Here is an 8,981-nt window from a genome sequence, read left to right as displayed (position 1 = left end):
GCAATCAGGAAATGCCAGTTATTATTTCCAACATTACATATGCTAGGCACTGTGCCACACCCTGGGAACACAGAGAAAGATCAGGCGTGGTCCTCACCCCTGAGGAATTCTTTTAAGTACTTTGGTAGATGTGTCTAAGTGAGAAAGCTATTCTGTAGTTGCAGGGAGGATTACGTTTTGTGGAAAAAGCCACCATCAGAAAATAAAAGTCCCTCAAATCTAAAAAGAAATAGGGAAAACTAGACAGGGATTATTCTATAAAGGAAACACTTGTTTTATCTGAACCAGGAACAGAAGTCTGAAATGAGATTTGGGTTAATCCATGCTATTCACCCTTTTTCAACATTGCCCTAAACTAGGGTAGACAATAACAAGGCACCAAGTATCTCAACAATGAACAATTTTCATTTCTATTCTCTGTCAGCTTCTTCGGGTAAAAGGAAACCCTTTAAAACCCCAAAAAGGGACCAGAGAAATAGCGTGGAGGTTAAACGTTTGCCTTTCATGCAGAAGGACGGTGATTCGAATCCCGCCATCCCATATGGTCCCCTGAGCCTGCTAGGAGCGATTTCTGAGTGTAGAGCCAGAAGTAACCCCTGAGAGCTGCCGGGTATGACCTAAAAACAAAAAAAAAGAAATAAAATAAAACCCCAACAATTACACTTCAGTACAATTTTTGACCCACTAGAAGAAAGCAAGAAAGTGTTAAGTCAACTGGATTTTTTAAGACTCTTATTCCTCTTATTCAGGAAATACAAAAGTTATTTCACTTGAGCTAACTATAAGGTTATGTGCATCCTGAGTAGCACACTGAGGAATTTCTCCCCTTCACAAGCTCTAACAGTAAAGACAGCCTAAAAATGGATGTATATGGCATAAGTACCTCTAGGCTATTTTCTTCTCATAAATTTTATTTATAACACAAATTGAACAACAAACTTATTAATTGTGCTTATAACCTTTCAAAGATAGAGCAGGCTGATGTTTCCATTGGATTACCATCTACTTGACTTATGTGTTTTAATAAAACCAGCAATGTGTGAGTATTTGCCTACTATTCATGGGAAGTCATGGGAACTGTAAATGACATTAAACATTAACTTGCTTCAGATGGACACTGTTACATAAAAACAAATGACATATTCAAGTATTTTTTTAAATGAGTGAGCCTCTGTATAAAGAACTATGTGGGAAAGAAAAGTATGAGCCAGAAAAAAATGTGCTCATTTTATCCTCCCAGCAACTTCCATGGAATAGAGAATGTATTATTCCCACTTTGCACATAAGAAATAAAGGGACACACAGGCAAGAGAGAAGGATGGATAAGCAATGGTCAAAAAAAAATATGACTACATTTTTTAAATTTTATTTTATTTTGTTGAAACAATTGTGATTTACGAAGTCTTTCTTAATTGAGTTCCAGGGCCAATCCCACCACCAATGTCCACCGCCCTCCCTCCACCAATATTCTCTGAGTTCATCCCATACCATCTCTTCTGTCCCAAAACCTGCTTGTCAATCAGGTCCATTTTAGGTTGTGTTTTTGTTTTGTTTTGTTTTGGGGCCACACCTGTTTGATGCTCAGGGGTATCTCCTAGCTATGCACTCAAAAATTGCTCCTGGCTTGGGGGGACCATATGGGACGCTGGGGGATCGAGCCAAGGTCCGTCCTACGCTAGCACTTGCAAGGCAGACACCTTACCTCTAGCGCCACCTCTCCGGCCCCAGTCAGGTCCATTTTAAGTTTACATTTTTAAAATAAAAAAATGGAAAACAAGAATTAAATCAGATTATATGGGACGAAATGAAGCTTTGGACTTCAGAAGACCTAAATTCACATAGTAGGCCTGACATCTACTGTTTCTGTAATCTTATCATATATCAAAGTTCTGCTCCTGGTCACCTCAGTTATAAAGTTGCAAGTAAAGTAGTAACTATCTCTTAGCAATAATAGTTAAATAAGGTAAAAGATTAAGTCACAGTTAAATAATTTTTGGCCTTTCTTTTTATACTTCCTCAACATAGTCTAATGTCTTCTCTACCTATCATTTCTGGGACCATAATATTAAATCCTGATGCACTCTGTGACTGGATCACCCCATGATAAAACAGCTCAGAGTTGATTCCCATTCTAACCATCCCAGAGTCCTAATTCTTTCTACCTAAGACCCCTGATACCATGCAGCAATCCTAATTTCCCTCATTAATAATTGTGTTCTTTAGAATGAGATGCCAATTTGATCTAAAGCCTGTTAATGGAAGGAACATTTTATATATTCTTAACAGAACTTTCAAATCAGTTTCACAAATCATTTATCCCACAGAGTATTAACTTTATAATACCAGTTAGAATACTCATTCTTTCAGTATACTAATGCTTATTTTTATATTGAGTGAGCAAATAAACCTTGCAGTACAGTCATATCCTTAACTTTGTTTTCCTCACCATTTTATAGACCTGACCAGAATTCCTGACAGGTGAGCTCTAGAAAACAGTGTTAAAGCTATACCCTCAATAATAATAATTATTATTATCTTCAATTATGGAGAAGGCTCCTAATTTACGAAGACTTTTGCTAAAACTGTAAGAACTCTAGAGCCTGAGATAAGAGACCATTATCTGGTCCAATAGTTCATATAATTTATGAGACATAAAAGACTAACAGATGGAAAGTGACATTCTCAAAGTCAACAAAAAAACAGTGGTGATTGTGAAAGCTCAATCCAACTTCTTGAATCTTATTCAAATAGTCTCTCCACAAACACAAGATTTTTCTTGTCACAGAATGAAGGAAAAAGGTTTTCCTTAAGCATCCATTCACTTATTAATATATATTTATAAATTCTCCTATGTGAAAGAAAATACATTGAGTATAAAAGGTAGGAACATTCTCATCTCAGGGGGTTGGTTGTGAAAAGACTTTGAGACAGTAACGGAAGGAAAATGGATACTCCAGAAGAGGTTGTAATGTTAGGACATTATAGACATGAAAACTCTACCATTATTAGTACTGTAAATCATACTGTCTTGGAAAAAAAGTTAAAGAAAATAAAAGATTTGATATCTTTATTCCAGAAGTTCATACTCTGGTCTGAATTAAGATACGTAAACTTTTTAGTCTATGATCATGTGTGGTAGTAGATGTCAATTAAACTGACTGTAGGTGTTGTTTCACAATATAGACAAATATAAAGTTATCATCTAATATGTGATATGTCATTGTTAATAAAAATGAAACCAAAATTGAACTTAAAATGGAAACTTCTCAAAAACGTAAGATTTGAGCTTCCATAACAACCCAGCAATTCTACTTTTTGGCATCTAACCATGGGCCCAAAAGCCTCTTAAAAGACATTTGAGCTCCTATGTTTATCACAGCACTTGGTCACAGTAGCTCAAATCTGGATATAACTTAACTGTCGAAGATCAGATGAAAGACTAAAGAAACCTTAGTATATATACACAATAAAATACTATTCAGCTATAAGGAAAGGTAAAATCATGTAATTTAATGCAATGTTGATGTATCTGGACAGTATCATGCTGAGTGAAGTCTGTCAGGAGAGGAACAGATATAGAATAACTCTCATAAGGGACATATAAAAAATCACAATAAGTAAATAAAATGGCCAAAGGTAACAAAAAGTTGAGGAGATAGAAGGTGGTAGCAGCTAAAGGAACATTAAGACAATGATATGAGAAAATAAACATTTGTGGAGGTATAGTGTTGGAATAGTGTATGCATAAAACCTTTAACATTAATATTATTGTAAATCAAGGGGACTAAAATAAAATTCACAACAAAAATCTTAAAAGCTGTTTTTAGATGAATATTCTTGGCTAGTTCTGATTCCTATAAATCATTGTAATTAATAAAAAATGCACATATGCAGATGGTTTATATAAAAATAATTAAGAATAAGAAAAGTAAAACCTACCCAAATGAACAGAAAAAGATCATTAAGTTCTGCTCTCAGAGATCAATATAAATCAATATAAATCAGTAAGAAATAGCTTTAAAATATGAGAACCAGAAGGATCAGTTCATGGTCGAAAGCCTGTCACAAAGGGCAGTGGTGGGCCCGGAGAGATAGCACAGCGGCGTTTGCCTTGCAAGCGGCCTTTCCAGGACCAAAGGTGGTTGGTTCGAATCCCGGTGTCCCATATGGTCCCCCGTGCCTGCCAGGAGCTATTTCTGAGCAGACAGCCAGGAATAACCCCTGAGCACAGCCGGGTGTGGCCCAAAAACCAAAAAAAAAAAAAAAAAAGAGCAGTGGTGCAGTTAGGGAAGAGAAAGGCCCGCTATGACAATGATATTTGGAACTGATCACTCTGGACAAGAACTGGGTAAAAGGGCATAATCTTATATGTATGTTACCCCTTCATTAACAATAGTGCAAATGATTTTGTCTAAAAGGAATAAAAAGGAAAAGAGAGAGAAAGAAGTAAAATGGTTGCCCCCAAAGGCAGCAGGGGAGGGAGGACCACTGGAGACATTGGTGGCAGGAAATGTGTACTGGTGATGGGTGGTATACATTGTATGACTAAAACTCAACCATCAACAATTTTGCAACCATGGTGCTTAAATAAAGTAACTATTTTAAAAATAGGTTTTAAAAACATCCTCAAAAGAGAAAAATTCTGGAAGGAGTAAAGGCATCGCTCTTGTAACTAAAGTCTAGAAAGGAAATTTGGAAGAAACATCCTAGCCAGAGAAAGAGACTTTTGCAAAGATACTGAGAGTTTGGAACAGCAAAGTTTGGGAATAAAAAAATCATACCCTGGGGCCCGAGCAGTGGAGCAAGCGGTATGGCGTCTGCCTTGCTCACACTGGCCCTTTCAGCTTCCCATATGGTCCCCCAAGCCAGGGGCGATTTCTGAGCACATAGTCAGGAGTAACCCCTGAGCATCACCGGATGTGGCCCAAAAACAAAAACAAAACAAACAAAAAAAGCATACTCTAAAATTGATCATGATTGTAGGTGATTTTCAAACTTCATATATGTATTGAGATCTTTTCCAGAAACTCTGCCCCAAACTTTGAGTCCTTCATGTCTTTCCTCTTTCCCCCCATTCATTCACAATCACTTCTTCTCACTAATACACCCTACACACCCCTCTCTCTTCTCTAATTCTCCTTCTCTCTCTCTTTCTCTCTCTCTCTCTCTCTCTCTCTCTCTCTCTCTCTCTCTCTCTCTCTCTCTCTCTCTCTCTCTCTCTCACTCATGTTCTCTCAGATTTAATCACAGTAGTAGATAGTAGCTATCACCCAAAAGAAAAAAAAATCTATGAGTGAAAACTTCCCATGGTCCCATCATGCTCTCTGATGGCTTTTAAATTTTTCTACACACCTACTTCCTGGTAGTCTTTACAATTCACAACTTAGCCCTCATGGTCTGCTTTTGCCCAGGAATATTTCAGAATGATCAGTTCCTTTAAGCTCAGTGCAGTTTCCCGACTGCTCAAATGTGAGAGCTCAGTCTTCCTCCATCCACAGGGTCCTGGATCCTATAGTATTCAGTTTCTCTTCAGTTCTGCTGGAGATACTTCTTTAGCCGAAGCCACCCCAATTTCTTCTGGGATTGTCTGCCTCTGAGACTAAAAGGAAGCATTTACTTTGAGATGGTAGATTTTTATTTTTATTCAAATAAGGGAACGTGGTTATAAGGAGCCAGCAAAGCCATGAGCTTGGTAGTAAAAGACAATTGTATTTGACTTTTTAACAAATTCCCCTATCTTTCTAATATTTTATTATTGTGCCAGCAAAAATAGAAATAGAAAGGTCTATCATTATAAGCATTACATGAAATACCATGCATAAAATATCCTATAAACAGCAAGTAAATAAAAATAAAAATAAATAATAATAGGGGCCGGGCGGTGGCGCTGGAGGTAAGGTGCCTGCGCTAGCCTAGGACGGACCACGGTTCGATCCCCCGGCGTCCCATATGGTCCCCCAAGAAGCCAGGAGCAACTTCTGAGCGCATAGCCAGGAGTAACCCCTGAGCATCACAGGGTGTGGCCCAAAAACCAAAAAAAAAAAAAACAAAAACAAAACAAAACAAAACAAAATAAATAATAATAGTATTAAATAATATAAATAAAATAAACAAAAATAAAAATACAAACTCAGTAAATCGTCTAAATATCTGATTTCCCACAGGCAGTATATATTTCTTGACAGCCTGTGAGATTTTAAGTCTCCAAAGATAAAGTTGGACAAAATTTCCTGGAAGAGAATGTAATAATTGACTTGGTTATCTATTTCCTTGGGTAGTAACTCATTAATGAATCAGCAAGCTAGATATTACACTTACTTGAAGATCAAATCACAAATGCTATTTATCTATGGGCAACTCAAAATTCAATTCAGAGCCTAGCCTAGAAATAAATAACCAGAAAGGACCTTTTTTTCCTGGTTACCCACTGGAAATTTTGACCTCATACAAACAGCCATGGGTCCCAACTGGCCACCTGAGTTCCTTCACCTTCAATTTTCCCAACATGATAATGAAATGTGTCATAGAAATTTCGCACAGACTAAATGAGATGAAGGTGCCTAGAATGCAACTTTGCCCAATGTTATTTCCCAAATGAGACAAAAGAAAAACTCTCTCTGCCTACCATCAGTGACATAGCATTCAAGGGGGGAAAAAATAAAAACAAACAAAAGGGGGGAAAAAAGGAAGAAAAACACCGAAAGTAAAATAAAGCAACATTCATTATGAATTTTATTCCTCTGACTACTGTAAACGGCCCGGGAATCTGAGCTGCAAAGCTACCCATTAAACTGTCTGCTCTTTCCTGTTTAAACAAGGCCCCTCTTGGGTCGAGGCTGCCTGAGCCTTCAAGACTGCATCCAGGAAGCAAGACGTTTCTAGGGTAACCACCCAGACCTTCTCTGGAGGTTCTCGGGGAGAGGCCAGGGACTGGGCAGTGACAAATCCCAGTCCCCTTGATAATGTACAGAAAGGTAGCGGCCATGCTGTCCAGAGGCAAGCAGAATGAAAGCATTCAGGCGTGAAATCCATTTCAATCGGCTGTTTGTTCCCCACAACGATGACGGAGAATTCACTTTGTGCAGCTCCGTTGAGAAATGGCCCATCTAGCCACAGCAATGTGTAAATAAAAATGAGGCAGCACTAAGGATAGTTTTGTGATTTGGGAAAAGGGGAGTGGGGAGGCTGTTGCCCATCTAAGAGTACTTTAGTCCGCATCTTTAAAAGGTTCAAAACAGTAAGAGAATAGAGAGAAGAAAGAGTTCAATGGTCTTGCTTTATAAATTGGGAAACAGCTCAAGAACAAGCAGAAGAGGGAGATTTCTCAGAGTCTGAGAGGTGGCTGGTATTAGAGCATGGCCTGAGGTTCTGATGAACAAGATGTGGGTGGCGGAGTGTCACTTTCAAGGCATCTTGTGCTCAGTACTCAGATGGAGAACTGGATAAGAGGCAGTGAGACATGAAGAGTCTACATTCACCAGGCAAAATAAGAGACAGAATTTGGGGGTATGACTCAAGTGATGAGTAAATGTTGCTTTCATGGATGCAGCAGGGTAGTATGCTTACATTTTCTCCATGCATTGTTTCATTCAGTCTTTACTATATTCTCCTAGGTAAGAACCATTATCTAGGGGCTAGGGTGGGAAATCATGCCCAGTGGTATTCATGAGCTACTCCCAGATCATTGCCCCAGATAGCTTCTATGGTACCAGGGATTGAACTTCGGTTTGCCTAACCTATCAAGTACATACTTTAGACCACAGATGTATTTCACTAGCACTATCAGTCACTCTTTATTTTGGACTAGACTTCAGAGTACTCAAACACTGAGCTTTATTTACTTCATCATGTCCTGTAGACGTAGTTCATCATGAATTCGGCCAATGTCTTTCCCAATGTCTAGTACAGCTATGAAAGGAATAGAATACACACAGCAGATATTTACTAATGGATAAATATTTACTTGGGTAAATGACCTTTTTTTGTTGTTGTTGTTTAGAGGTGAGCCTTGAGGGACCATAAGGTGCAAGGGATTAAATTTGGTGTTCCTAAATGTAACATAGATGCTCACTCAGTTTTTTTTTTAAACTTGAGTGATAATTTCTAAGTACCAATGGAGTTAAAGGGCAAGAGTATCATCAAATGTGGCAAAATTATTTTTTTTCTAAAATGGTATTCTGCTCAAATGACATTTATATTCTGAATTGTTTCTTTTATTTTGGAGTTGCACAGGCTGTGTTTAAAACTTATTTCTAATACAAAGGTTAAAAAATACTTATTTTGGGGGGCCCGGAGAGATAGCACAGCGGCATTTGCCTTGCAAGCAGCCGATCCAGGACCAAAGGTGGTTGGTTCAAATCCCGGTGTCCCATATGGTCCCCCGTGCCTGCCAGGAGCTATTTCTGAGCAGACAGCCAGGAGTAACCCCTGAGCAACGCCAGGTGTGGCCCAAAAACCAAAAAAAAAAACAACTTATTTTTAATATATGTGACATGAAGAATTTCTAAAGAAATGCAATGGTTTAAATAGGAGTTGTTGAGAACACTATTGGTCCCAAAGTATAGTGAGAAGGGAAAAAAAATGAGTGAAGGAGGAGAAACATAAATATGAAAGATGAGGGACAGGGATCAAGAAGTCTCAGGTGCATTGATGATGTTAAGAAAGGACAGAATTAAATATCCAGGCCAGAGAAAACAACAATAAAATAATGAGACCCAAACTTTAACAATCAAAACTTAAAATGAGTCTGTTGTGCTGACAGGTAAGGGTTGGGGGCATGGGATGCACTTTGAGAACATTGGTGGAAGGAGGTTGACACTGTTGGTGGGATTGGCTCTGAAACACCGCATATCTGAAACCCAACTATGAAGAGCCTTGTAAATCACAATGGTTTCAATAAAAGATTTTTTCAAATAAAACTTATTTCTGGCTCTGTTTTTAAAAATCACTACTGGCAGTGATCGAGGTATCACATGAGAGGC

The 8,981-nt window shown here is 38.2% G+C and overlaps 1 non-coding gene across 1 annotated transcript; it reads right to left on the bottom strand.

Moving 5' to 3' along the window:
• Positions 1–7,805: 7,805 nt before the first annotated feature.
• Positions 7,806–7,878, bottom strand: LOC126012677 (small nucleolar RNA SNORD64). Its single transcript, XR_007497103.1, has one exon. It is a non-coding gene; the product is annotated as a small nucleolar RNA SNORD64 (small nucleolar RNA).
• Between the last annotated feature and the right edge of the window lie 1,103 nt (positions 7,879–8,981).

The sequence above is a fragment of the Suncus etruscus genome, chromosome 6, assembly GCF_024139225.1.
Source record: "Suncus etruscus isolate mSunEtr1 chromosome 6, mSunEtr1.pri.cur, whole genome shotgun sequence".
NCBI lineage: Eukaryota > Metazoa > Chordata > Mammalia > Eulipotyphla > Soricidae > Suncus > Suncus etruscus.
This window is presented reverse-complemented; position numbering and strand designations above follow the sequence as displayed.